We start from the raw sequence: 14,060 nt of genomic DNA, 5'->3' as shown, positions 1-14,060 counted from the left end.
CCCTCCCTCCCCCACCACACCTCCATCACCCCCACCCTTCACTTACGCTTTTCCAACTGCTGCAGGAAGGAAAATTGCTTTTTGTGGGTACTTGTGGTAACGTTGAGCAGATGTCTGTAGACTTCCATCACTTATTCGGCTAGGAGCGTATTGGGGGAGAAGATGGATGAAAGAATGCCAAAGTTTTGCATACCTAATTTTTCCAAAGCTTGGTGGCAGAAGATATTTTGGGTTTTAGAGGGCTCTTTCTTTTGGCAGTCTGTCTTAGCTTTATGGCGAGTCTGCTTCTCTCTTGTGGCAGTGTCATTGCCCCCTTTGGTTGCAAGCTGTTTCCTACTCAGGTATTCCAGAGCTTCCCACTCAATTAGTGCTGCTGTTATTGATGCATTTTGCAAGAGTGGACCAGAGGCGGAAGGTTAGTCCAGGCGAAGGATTAAACAGAGGGACTCATCTAATTAGTGGCACCGACGACAGCTGACCACACATCACTTGGTGCCATTGTTTTGCTGTCTCTGGCGCACTTGGCTGTGTGGGCCCTCAGACCTCCGTGTCCTTCTTGCAAACGCTTTTTCAGGGGAGGAGGAGCAGTGGGCCCCTCAGGCTGATTGGGTAGGTGTGTTGGTTTTCAAAACTGTTACTACAGTGTCCAGGGCAGACTAGGAGCACCGTCTTAATGACAGATATGTGGCTTGGATAGTCCCTGCCCAAGGTGGGTAATGACGAACTTCCCAAGAGATGGTCATTTCCAAACGGGACCTCTCCCAGCTTCTTTATTTGAGGTACAGGCATTGGCCTCCAAGAGACCTACATTCAGAGCCTAGATCTAGCACTTCCTAGTGCTATCTGGGGCAAATTACTTAGTCTCCTTGATCCAAATTACTCCCCACTATAATAAGTATGTATGGTGTCAGGTGGGTACTGGGTTTATTGGGGTGATAGATGGGAGGGGCAGGGTGAAAAAAGTGAAGAGATTAAGAAGTACAGATTGGTAGTTACAAAATAGTCATGGGGATGTAAAGCATAGGGAATGTAGTCAATGATATAGCAATAACTTGTATGTATAGTCAGGGGCATCAGTCAGGGGCATCAGTTCTTAAATTATATAAATGTCTAACCACTATGCTGTACACCTGAAATTAATATAAAATAATATTGAATGTAAAAAAAAAACCTGGAAAATTACTTCTCCCTGTTGGGAGGATTATAGATAATCTGTCTGAAGCATTAAGCATTATCATGGTCAAAAAGTTGGAACTCAGTGAAAGATGCCTCTTTATACCATTGTTATAACATTATACGTGTCTTTATAGGAATTTGCTATTAAACGACATAGAAAGGGTCTTATAAACATATTTATTAATGTCTTAAATGTTATATGTATATTATACACACATTATTTAAAATACCGTTTGACTTTCTAAATCAGCACTGTCCAGTAGACATACAATGTGAGTCACAAGTGAGCGACATACTTAATTTAACATTTTCTAGTAGCCAAATTTAAAAAACTTAAAATATCAGGTGAAATGAATTTTAATAAAACATTTAATTTAGCTCACATATAAAAATATTAGTTCAACATTTAATCAGTGTAAAAATTATGAACGAGATTGTGTATTCTTTTGTATTGCACTAAGTCCTTGCAATCCGATATGTATTTTGCCCTTACAGCATATCCTCAGTTCAAGTGCTTGGTAGCCTTGTGACTCATGGCTACTCTATTGGACAGTATGTTCTGAATGATGAAAGAAGTAGTGTTCTGCAATAGAGCCCAAGTTTAAGGAAACCTGTGATAACATTGTCATCACCCAAATCTTTTGCCTCAGGAATATGAATGAACACAAAAGGCATTGAACTTCCTTTAGTAGTGTGGCCCAAGGTGGCCTGTGCCAATAGTGAAAATACCTGTCGTTTACATATGCCACTGTATGATTTTACTTTACTAGGTTCATATTAATTTTATGGCTTAAAAACTCAACAATGGTGTCATTTTTGTCTGGCATCTTTTCTGAGGTTGTTGAAGTTCAAGTATTTCAGTCAAGGTTGTCCAACATAATAACACTCAGTGGGCAAAAGTTGGCATTCCAACACACTACTACAGCATTCTTTTTGGTGATCAGTTTTTCTGTATTCAGAATATTAAATATTATTTTAAGGGTCATCTAAGAGACATCTCACTGGGAAGGTATACCTACTACAAAGGTTCATAATACTTTCCAACCTAAATGTTTTAGAGATTGTTTGTAGTCGTAGATTATAATACCATTTCTCTCCGATGATGGGATCATTTAAAACTAACTTTATAAAAAAATAAAAATGAACGTTTTAAGTAGAACTTAGAGGTCATTATAATGACTTATTGTAGTTCTGTGTATGTGTCTATCTTTCATATTTATGCGTGTTATAGTTGGCTCTTTTGAGTGCCAGTTGCAGATGTTCATCGGGTTCATTTAGACAGGTGGTTGTGATGAGTATTGTGGAAGAAGAGGGAGATATGGGGGCCCAAGAACCAGGAGCTCGTGTGGCTGGGACTCACACATGCTAGACTTAGATCAAATGCAGCAGGAGGTGCTTAACAAGGCTAGCAAGACTTAGTGGTCTTCATTCTAGGGCTCAACTCTTCTCTAGGTCTTTCGCCTTCTCTTATTTGTACTAATGGGTGTCTCATCTGCTTAGTTAGAATGTGACACCTATCATGTGCTCTTCAGCCCTGGATGTTGATCTCAAACCCAGCAACTTTGATGGAATCTCTGATTAGTTCTAAAATTTATTATACATTTTCTAAACAATCACATGACCTGTGAAGAGTGACCAACTTGTTTATTTTCAATTCTTCTAAGTATGCTTAATTAAAAGTATACTTAATTAAGTATATTAAGTTACATTAAGTATAATTAATTAAAACTTTTTTAAAAAAGATTTTATTGGGGATTTGGGGAGGGGAACAGTGTTGGGGAGTTGGGGAAGGGTACCAGCCAAGTTGTTGTTTTTCAATCTTCATTGTGGAGGGCGCCAGTCGCCATCTGGCTGCCCATTGGCAGCTCGTGGCCTCTAAGCTCAAGGTGCTGTGTTCGATCTTAGTTGTGGGTGGGCGTAGCCACCATCCCATGCGGGAGTCGAACCAGCAGCCTTGTTGTTAAGAGCACATGCTCTATCCACTGAGCCATTCAGGCAGCAGCTCAGCTCAAGGCACCGAGTTCAGTCTTATTTGCGGGTGGGCATAGCCCACCATCCAACAGGCAATCTTGTTACATCAGCTGAGCCATTCTGCCACCTATTGGCAGCTCAGCGGCAGCTCAGCTCGGGCACAGCATCATTGGCCCAGGTAGGAATCGAAGTGGTGGCCCTGTTGCTCAGAGCTCTCGCTGTTAAGCTAACTCTTAACCAACTGAGCCACTCGGCTGGCCATTAATTAAAACTTTTGATGGTACTGGCTAGGATCTCAATACAGTATTGAATATAAGCAGTGATAGTGGGCATCCTTACTTTGCTCTTTATTTTATTTTATTTTTCAAGATTTTATTGGGGAATTGGCCAAGTTGTTGTCCTTCAGTCTTAGTTATGGAGGGCAGAGCTAGCTCAGCTCCAGGTCCAGTCGCCATCCGTCTACTCATTGGCAGCTCACAGCAGCTCAGCTCAAGGTGCTGTGTTTAATCTTAGTTGCGGGTGGGCATAGCCCACCATCCCCTGTGGGAGTGGAACCGGCAACCTTGTTAGGAGCACGTGCTTTCACCAGCTGAGCCATCCTGACACCTGTTGGCAGCTCAGCTCAGGCGCAGCTCACTGGCCCATGTGGGAATCGAACCAGCCACCGTGTTGCTCAGTGCTCACACTCTTAACCAACTGAACCACTCGCCTGGCCCCTATTTTATATTTTTAACTTACCAAATTTTGATGGAAAGTGCGATTTTGTTTCCATAAAACCGACCTCTCCCTTTTCTCCCTTCCACCACTCTCTCTTCCTCCATTTCATGTCCTCTGTTTTTAAAACTGACTTTTTAATTGCAATAATTGCAGATTTACATGCAGTTTTAAGATGCAATACAGAGAAATCGCTTGTATACATGCCCAGTTTTCCCCAATGATACCATTTTAGAAAGTTATATATAAGATCACAATACGGATATTGACACATACAATACACTGATCTTACTCAGGTTTCCTCAATTTTATTTCTGTGTGTGTGTGTGTGTTTATTTGTGTGTATATGTTAAGTTCTATGCAATTTTATCACCTGTGTAGGTTGGGGTGTTTGAATTTTATCAAATACTTTTTCTATTGAGATAATCAGATGTTTTTTTCTTTATTCTGTTATAGTATAGTTTGCTGCATTACTAGATTTTTCTTAGTTTAGTTAACAGCCATCACCTCATAGTTACAAAAATATTCTTCTTGTGATGAAACTTTTAAGAGCTATTCTCTTAGCACCTTTCAAATGTACAATATAGTATTGTTAACTATGGTCACCATGCAGTACCTTAGATCCTCAGAACTTACTCATCTTATAAGTGTAAGTTGTACCTTTTGATCGCCTTCTTACTAGATTTTTTCTAATTTTAATAATTTCTGCACTCCTGGAATAACTCTGGTCTTTCTGTACCTCAAGAGTTTGAGCTTCTCTATTTCCAAGGCCATATTTGGGAGATATAATTATGATTGAATCTATACGCATTTGCCTAATTGGAAGTTCCCAGGCTGGGTTGTCTCAAAGGCTATGGCAGCCTGTAGATTAGCATCTCTGGGTCAAATATCTACTCCTGTTTCATTCATTGCTGGTGGGTGGTTGGGTGGATGCATGAGTGTGGTGTGATAGAAAATAAGATTGCTTAGAGCTGGGCTATCTTTGGGGCTGTATGTATTACATGGTCTGCAATGGTCTAGTTATTAGTACATGTATCTTACAACAGTGTCTCCATTTCTATGGATAATATGATAATATTTTTTCAAGTACCCTTGTCCTCTTGATAGTGAGTCAGGTGGAAACTTATTCCATGTTGACATGTCATGTTTTAATAGGGTCTGATGGTTACTGTGGAGATAGTACAGCCTAGTGGTTAAACACGCAGGCTTGGGGTTTCGTATACCTGGCTGTGCCTCTTACTGTTCTTATCTCAGGCACATTTCTGAGTTCTGTGCCTTAGTTTACCGACTATAAAATGGGGATAATAATTTTTTATCTGACAAGGCTGTTGAAAGAACTCAAGAATTTTATGTAGATAATATTTAACACAATGCCAGGCACTTAGTAAATGTTCAATGGATGGTAGCTATTAATCTTATTACCAATGCATATGATGTTCCTGCATGCCTAGTATACCTAGAACTCCTTCTCACCCTTCAGATCTTAACTTAGATACTATACCTTTTCAAGACGGTCTTTCCTGACACTCTGCACTATCTCATGGCACTCTGCTCCTTTCCATCATAGCACGCCTCTCAGGTTGTAACCACACACACATGTGTTGGATTTTCTAATTAACTTGGGCCTCTTCTACCAGACTGTACACTCTGTGAGAGCAAGAAACATGTCTACTTCTGCCCGTTCTTTCATTCCCTTCCTTTATGCGAGACATATAGGAAACAGCCAATAAAAGTAAGCCATTATTACTATGCTTATTATTTTAGTTATGATTAAACCAGAGGACATAGACTCCAACCCACTCCCTGTACAATGGTGGAAACCGAGGCCCAGGGAGATGAGGTGGGCTTTCCAAATGTAACCAGTATACTGCAATCAGTACAACAATGTTGGGTGGTGACGGAACCCTGTGTCTAGACCTTATCAGGTACACAAAGCCAGGAGTTCAGTTTCACTGATATCGTGAGAGACGGTGTTGGGGGATAGTAATGGGTTTTCACAATGGGGGTTCTGAAGACCCTCTGAGGGGCCATCAGAAATCTAAAGTTAGAAGTAAAGCCCCACAAGAAGGGCCCTTACGTATCAGTGGGGCGCCCAGCGTGGCTCAGACAGTGTTTGCCAAGTGCCTGCCTGGGCTTCTCTGGCGGCTCTTGTTGGGTGGCCACATGTGCAGTGGCTTTGACTTAGGGTAACTTAATGGAGGTGTTTGGCCTCCGCTACACAAGTGGTTCCAATTCTAGAGTACTAGGTGTTTGGTTTTAGAATGCGCTGAGTGGTAGCCAAGCCAAGATTAGTTGCATCCCCTGGCTCCTGGCTCAGTGACTTTCTTTTTCCACTACATCAGTCTGACCCTTTTAATAACATTGTGCCCAGTGTGGGGGTAAACCCATGACCCAAAGATTAAGTGTCTCAGGCTCTACAAGTGAGCCTGGCAGGCAACAAAGGCTGTAGTACTTCCTTCCTTTCCCTGCACCCTGCCTGTCCAAATATTCATTTTTAAGATATCAGTTTCTCTTTACTCTTTCATATACCTGACCAGGTCTGGCTAGGACTCTGTCACCTCTCATCTGCAGCGACCTGTTTCTGTTTTCTTCTGAAGTGTAAATTATCATTTCCTAGATCATCAGATGCTGTTTATTGAGTTCCCCAGGGAGCATGGCTGTGAGCTTGATTCTGGACCCTGCAGTGGTCCCATCTGGAATGGGATCCTTGTCACCTAAAAATACCTAAGCAAGTATATAAATATCCATGGCCATGAACTCTGGGAGCCCACAAGAGCTCCAGTCCTGTGCTAGCATGGACATAAAATACCATGCACCTTAGCGTAAAGCATTCTGACCCAGTGATGGCATTCACAGAGGTCTGGACAGTTCTGTTGTAGCAGACCAAACGTGGCACATACCTGAGCATATCCATGTTCTCAGAGAGATGAAATGAAACACAGTGGAGTAGGTTCACTTAGTTCTTTAGTAGGAAGCTACTTCCAAATTCATCCAAGTTTCCAAGACCTCTTTAAGTGGTGGATGAGGTTTTTTTTGACTTGAGGTGCACTAATTCTTTATGTATAAAGATTTTGTGTGTAAGTCCACAAGTGTATATTTCTGGATAAAGGGTCCAGCACCCCTCATCTGATTCTTAATGGGGTCAGTGTCACATAAAGGTAAGACTCATTGAACTAGACCATGGCTGGTTAACATGCCATGCCTGCTGGGCTGCACTGAAAAATCATTCCCCTGGAAGAAAATGAAGAAACACCTAAATGCTCTAATATGTCTGAATCTTACATTCTAAAACTATTAGTTTTACTTTGGAGATAAAAGAGATACTAATTCATTTATTCATTTCTTCCTTCTGGACTAGGGAGCCAGTCCAGTCTTTCCAATTCTCAGTGTTTTCACGTTGTGTCTTCAAGAGGTAGACTTAAATTTGTCCCTGCTATTTCTCAGTTTAGACTGAGACAGTGTTGGTGACATCTTTTCCCCTCTGGCAGTCTCTCTAACGTTTTGGTCCTGTAAATCCCACTCTTGGCCTTGCTCCATTCTCCCTATTGTGTTCGGCATTTCTGAGATCCATTCACTGGCTGGCTCTTTCACAGTTGGCTCTGCCCTTGGGTGAAGCTCATCTTCTTTCCCTGATGTTGCCGTTGTTTAAATCGAAATAGTGCATGACTTTCCAGACTGAATACAATAAAAGAAAGAAGACCCAGACTGAATTAAACATAAATTCATCGTATTGTAAGAGTTAAGGCAAACATACATCTTCTATTCTGCTCTTCTCCACTTCTGACTCCCATTCCTTAGAAGCGATAATCCTTAATGTTTTTATTGGCTTCTTCGGCTGTTTGTCTCCTATGCTAACATGGACATATTTCAGAAGTAGCTGACTTACATTGCTATTTTTGGTATTAAAAATTTTGATACTATCTCTTGATTTCCTAAAATGGAAAAAGATTGAACTCCTTTACACACTCTACCAATACTTCCTTTTCATCTTATCCTCCCAATATTTTGTAACACAGTTTTAGTTAAAGGTATATTCACAAAATAAAATTTGAGGAAAATCCCCCTTCTCAAAGTTTTTAGTAGTATTATGGCCATATGTATTTGTATTTACAACAGAACCATGTAGTGTTCTATGATTACATTTTTGTTCCTGTGTAGCTTTTTGTTTTTTCTAGAGTTAATAATTTATTTCCTTGGTCTTTTATTTGCTTCCATGTAGTTCTCACTATTTCATTTTCATTCCCTCAGTCAAAATTCTTACATAATGATGTTAGTGTTTTTAGCCCTTTGTCTTCCTGCCCCAGTTGAGAGTAATTGTTTCCCTCAATAGCAACCTTCAGCTCTCTCTTGTGTTGGATCCTTTTTTTCATGGATATAAAATCTCCTTTGTTGAAATTTTACCTGAATTTTGAAGGACAAAGAAGATATGAGTGAAAAATCTTTTGAAACTTTGCATATCAGAAAACATTTTATATTTAATTGATTATTTAGTTGGGTATAAAATTTTAGTTTGAAGATTATTTTCCCTCAGTATTTTGATGTCATTGCTATATTGTTTTGCAGCTTTTGGTGTTACCATTCTGATTACTTACCTTTTTCATGGTACTTTTGTTTTATCTATTTCTAGAAGCCTTTACTATTTTCTCTGTTTTGTTGATTGTATCAGTGAAGGTCTAGTCAGGAAATAGGGTCTACACCAGGTAATTCAACAGGAAAAATTTAGTAGGAGAAACTAACTTTAAGGTGTAGGAAGAGCTGAAATGCCAAATAGAAGAGTAAGGCAAGCCAGAGATTAGCAAAAAGCCATTACCACTTCTAGAGTCAGAAGGATCAGGGAAGAGATAATTTTACCAGGACACAAGAGTTAGGGCTGCTCATGGGAGTAGAAGCATAGAAGAAACATGGCCTCTGCCAGAGATGCTATCTTAGACAAAGAGAAAGAGGGAAAGATATCCTGGTTTTTCCTTTTTTCCTGGCTCTTCCACCAGTGCTTCTTGTTGGCTGAACCAACCAGAAGTTAGCTGATGGGGAATGCAACCTAGAAGAATCATCCTCTTATGATATAGAGCAGAGCAAAGCAGATGTAGGGAGGAGAATGAATTGGAGATCAAGTAGGCAGACAATTGGCTCACTGTTCTTCTGAAATTTCATGATGATGTAGGTCTTTTAAATCTTTGTGCTGGGCACTTCATTTACTCTTTCTGGAAATTTTGAAGTTGAATGTTGGTTCTCCTTAATCAATTCTTTAATTTTCTCTTGTTTTCCAACTCTGCCTTTTTCTTCTACTTTCTGAGGCGTTGCCTGAACTTTATCTTCCAACCTATTGAATTTTAAATTTGTGCTATCATATTTTAATTTCCAAGAGCTCTTCCTGTTCTCTGAGTGCCTCTCTTTTTGAAAAATAACACACTGACCTTGCTTTCCAGATGCAATATCTTATTTTTTTTCTGAGTACACCCTTTCATTAGTTCTAGAATACACTTCTTTTACATTTTAACTTATCTAAAGTCAGGATTCATTTTATAATTGGTGGGCTGTTATAATTTTTCTAAGTGCATGTAAAACAAAGGTGCTTCTTATAATTGCTGGTACCTAACATTTGTTGAGATAATTTTTTTCTTTTACTTCCTGCATTGTCTATTTCTTTCAAGCTCCTTTTTTAAAATAATAATTTTGATTTCTTTCTCTTTTATATTACACGCTTTTCTTAAACTGTTGATAATCCTTAGCTGTCTGTTTATATTTAAGGGTGAGTCATTAAAGAACTCTTGAGAATCTGTGTGTATGGGAATTTGCTTAGTGTTGGACTTTATTGTAGGGTAATAAGGTATCAAGCTAGCTTTCTCAAAGGGTTATCCTAAATATGATTATCTGGAGGTTATTTCTCTTAGACTGCTCAGTTTCACTAAAGAATTCTGCTCCAACCCCCTTCTTGAGAATCATAAGGCTGCCCTATATTCTGTGAGCCCAGGGACAGGCAGTCTCACCTTTAGGATTGTACACTTTTCACTTAAACCTTAATTTTCAGTTTCATGCTTCACCTAGTCTCCAACCTGCCCATTCTGATCTTCTTTATGTCAACATATTTAGACAATAAGTCTGTGTTCTGCCTGGATGGGAAGGGGCAGTTTCCTCTCAGTGTAAGTAAGGTTTGGGAGTAGAGGGGTATTTAAGTGCTCCTTACACAGATTTTCAACTAATCCTGTTATTTTCACCCCTCCCCTCCTCCCAACCTCCAGAGGTAACTAGTGTGTCCAATTTTAGAGCCTCAGGACTGGAATTCTTTGCTTCTTGCTGGAGTTCTCTGCCCTGCTCCTGTGAACACTTTGGTTTTAGTTTCTCAGGTCTATTGAGTCAGTTTACCCCTTTCCAACTTCCAAAATTTGTTGACTTTTCTCATTACTATTTCCTTCCTGTATGCTTTCAACTTGTAAGTTTACACCTTAAAAAAATTAATTTATTGTTATTTTAGTGGGGATTTTGGAGGTAATGTGGTTTTTAAGGAAATTACATTAAATTTATTGGGGGTAACATTGGTTAACACATTATATGTTTCAAGTGTACAAATCTATAACACATCATCTGTATATTGCATTGTGTGCTCACCACCGAAAGTCTAATCTCCTTCCATCACCATATATTTGACCCTCCTTTTCCCTCTTCTACCACCCCTCTCCTCCCTACCCTCTGGTAACCACTAAACTGTTACCAGCATCTATGAGTTTTTGTTGTTTTGTCTGTTTGTTGCTTTCTGTTTTATATTCCACATATGAGTGAGATCAAATGGTTCTTGTCCTTTTCCATCTGACTTATTTCATTTAGCCTGATAATCTCAAGATCCATCCACGTTGTTACAAATGGCACTATTTCATCCTTTCTTATGGCTGAGTGGTAGGGAATGTGTGTTTCAGTGGATGGAATTTACCAGAAGTCTCTCTGGATTGTTGAATCTCAACACCATGCAAGTGTTCAGAGATGGTGGTGTGGTGGTGCCATCTTTTTTTTGGGATTGGAAGGGGAGTTATCTTGTTATGTTTAAAGCAAGAAAGGAAAAGGGAAAGAGAGTGTGTGTTTGAGAGAGGGAGCCAGCATGTTCCTTTGGTCCAGAATGTTCTCGCTCTTTCAGAAATTCCCATTTGGTTATAATTTCTCTACTTTTTCTTGATTTACTAGCTCAGTGCTTACTTTCCTTTACCCTCCCAGACACACCTAACGTCTGTGCTTCTTTAAAAGCAATTATACAGAAGCAACATATATTAACAACAATACATATTCACTAAGAAAAGGGGTTGTTCCTTTACAGGTGTGCCATACTGGTGTAGGAGGGCTTTATTTTACTTTATGTCTGGCGCTGAACTGTTCCCTGTAATATAGCTCTTATGCTACTTTCTTTTGAAAAAGGAACATATTTAGGACTATCATCTAGGAATCCTGTTGCCAGGGTAAGTAGAAGTTTAGGTTTTATTATTATTTTTTTAGCTGAGCCATCCTGCAACCTGTTGGCAGCGCAGCGGCAGCTCAGCTCAGGCCGTGAATCAAACCGGCGGCCCTGTTGTTCAGAGCTCGCACACTTGAGTGAGCTCTTAACCAACTGAGTCACTCGGCCGGCCCAAGTTTAGGTTTTAAAGTGGATTTTTAAAAAGCAAAGGTGACTCAGCTTTAAGGTTAAAAAATGGGAAACTTACATAAAAGTAATTGGACCAGTTTGTGTCTGGGCAGGTTATTTGTAATTTATCACAATGCAGTGGTAGCAATTTTATTCCCTTTCTAGAATTTATTAGGAATCTTTTATTGTATAACAAAATACTTCAGAAAAAAGTTGAAAAACATTTGAAGACATAAAGTTGTAACAGAGTTCCAATGTGGGGTTCCACGCAACCTCCCGTAGCAGAGACCATTTCTTTTGAGACTCCCTAGGAATCTCCAATGTTGCAGACAGTGTCATTCCAGAGCCAAAGGCAACCCAGCCGGGGAGGAGCTGAAGGAAAGCAGGCAGAGCTCCTGGCCCTGGACCGGTGCAGTGGACTTGGGTCGAGAAGGCCCTTGGCCGGGTCTCTTTAATCTTGGGGCTTCCTCTGTTGTAAAACACAAATTTGGGCCACCACCTCAAGGGACTTTCCCATTCCCAGGTTTCTGTTATTGCATGTTAAAAGTGTTTTTCGAATGTTAGTCTTAATTTAGAGGCTGCATTTCATTGTCATTATCTGGTTATGGACTTTACTTATACTTTATTGAAAGATCATAGTGAAACGATCATCACCACCCCCATCATTTTAGGAGAATTTTACTACCATAAAGTATTCTGCTGCTTGTAACATTATATCAGAAAAATCTCCTGGAAATTTTCATTACTCCAGCTTTAAAATACAAAGGACCGACTTTTCTTCAGCTTCAAACTGGTCACCATTCTATGGCGTGCAACTGTTTGTATACACAAAACTCACCTTTGTGTACACAAATTAAGTTATTGCAATTGTCTGTGTCTAATTTGTGTTTGCAAGGATATGGCTGCAAGTGTAGTTTTGCAAACACAAAATCAGAGCTTAGTTTCTAAGAGCGGATCAGAAGCGTTTTTGGTTTTTTTTTTTTTAGTATTTCTCCAATTAATCTCAGAGATGGGTTTTTGTTGTTATGGTCAAAGAAAGGTGTTTTCGTTATAAAGAGTGTGTGGAGTCCATTTTTTAAAAATGAAATAATGCTGCATCCTTAGTACTTTAGCTTTCAAATTCAGTTTCATACTTCTTAATGCGACCTCTGTTCTTGACTTGGGGTAGAATTTGGTAAATGCTGTTTTTATTTCTAACCAGGTATTCTGAGCAGGGGGTGATTTTATAACCTTGGATATTTGCTCGTTTGAGGTTAGCGGGCCACCCATAGCTTGTTTTTTCTCCTATTTAAAAGTTGAAAATTTTACTAATTAAACAAATATTCCGGCAGTGTTCTGAGCACAGCAGTATTGTCATGGAGGTGGGATGCTATTTGGGCATTCCCTCTCTCCCAGGTTTCCCTCTGACACTAAATGTGAAATGGAAGCCCGGGGAACAGGCGATTTATCTAGCCAGGACATTTGAACAGAGGCAGGATTTAATACATCATTGTTTAGATAGGCCAGACATTACAGTTTGGGAAGTCCCAAATGTTGAAAAACAACACTTTCATTTCCTTCAATGAAGGGAAGGCCCAGCAGTAAAGTTGTCTAAGGCAGCTTGTGTTTTGACACAGGTTTTTGCACAGAAGCAGTGTGGGAGGTGACATCAGCTGGTAAGTTATCAGATCATCAATAAAATCTCTGCCAGGCACTTCATTCCCTCTTGTCTTACGTAATATCATTTAATTGGAACTGTACGCTCTTACCGAAATTTTAAAAAGTTCGCTATTCAGTAAAACGAATGAAAGAAAATAAAATGCAGCAGATAAAGGCCATATTTGCCCTGCTGCTGATGAGATTGTGCACACGCAGGCTTCTGCGTCTGCCAGAGCTGTGTCAGAATAGAATGAACCCCCCACTCCACTACCAATCCCCTCCCTTCTCTCCCCCCTCCCCACATTTGCCTTTGCTCTCACCCCTTTTCTTTAAAGTCAGCCAGGGAATAATTTGTCCAAATGAAAAGGCCCTTTCAGGCACTGGAGAGCTTTGCTAATTGTATTTGAAAGAATAAAAGCAAACCACAAGTTGGCATTTAACAACAGAAAAATAATGAGTTCACATGCCAACATATTAATAAGATTAGTTTTATTAGGAAAATGTAATCAGGCGGACCAGGCACTGCAAGAGGAATGGCTTATTAAAAGCCATTGTTTTTTTCTAGCTAAAGAAATATCAGTTGGCTTTCAAAACATTTAAATTTTTTGAAATAAAAGAGAAAATTGCTTTAAAATCATTTATTCTTGTAACTTTTAAATAGCTTTGGTTGTGCAAATTAGCATATTAAAAAAACTTGGGAATCTCCTGATTAAGGTTTTTTTCTGTTTAATTGTAAATAAATATCCATTTACTAGTGATTTATTAATTGCAAAAATGTATTGAACTGGTATAATCTGAAAATGTTCAAGGAAGAACCACAGTGCCTAATAAAAACGACTTTTCCAAACAATAGGCTTCATTTTGACCTTTCGAAAGACAATCACTGTGGTTTTTAAAATTTTTTTCTATTATGTATGGTGATGTAATTTCAGTTAGAAAGACATTTTGCAATAAC

The 14,060-nt window shown here is 39.4% G+C and overlaps 1 protein-coding gene across 2 annotated transcripts in view; it reads left to right on the top strand.

Moving 5' to 3' along the window:
- Positions 1-14,060, top strand: part of NPR3 (natriuretic peptide receptor 3) — a 69,062-nt gene that overhangs the window by 22,687 nt on the left and 32,315 nt on the right. The window lies entirely within an intron of this gene.

The sequence above is a fragment of the Hipposideros armiger genome, unplaced genomic scaffold (genome assembly GCF_001890085.2).
Source record: "Hipposideros armiger isolate ML-2016 unplaced genomic scaffold, ASM189008v1 scaffold_117, whole genome shotgun sequence".
Classification (NCBI taxonomy): Eukaryota; Metazoa; Chordata; class Mammalia; order Chiroptera; family Hipposideridae; genus Hipposideros; species Hipposideros armiger.
Note: the sequence above shows the minus strand (reverse complement) of the source record. Positions and strands in the feature narration are given on the sequence as shown.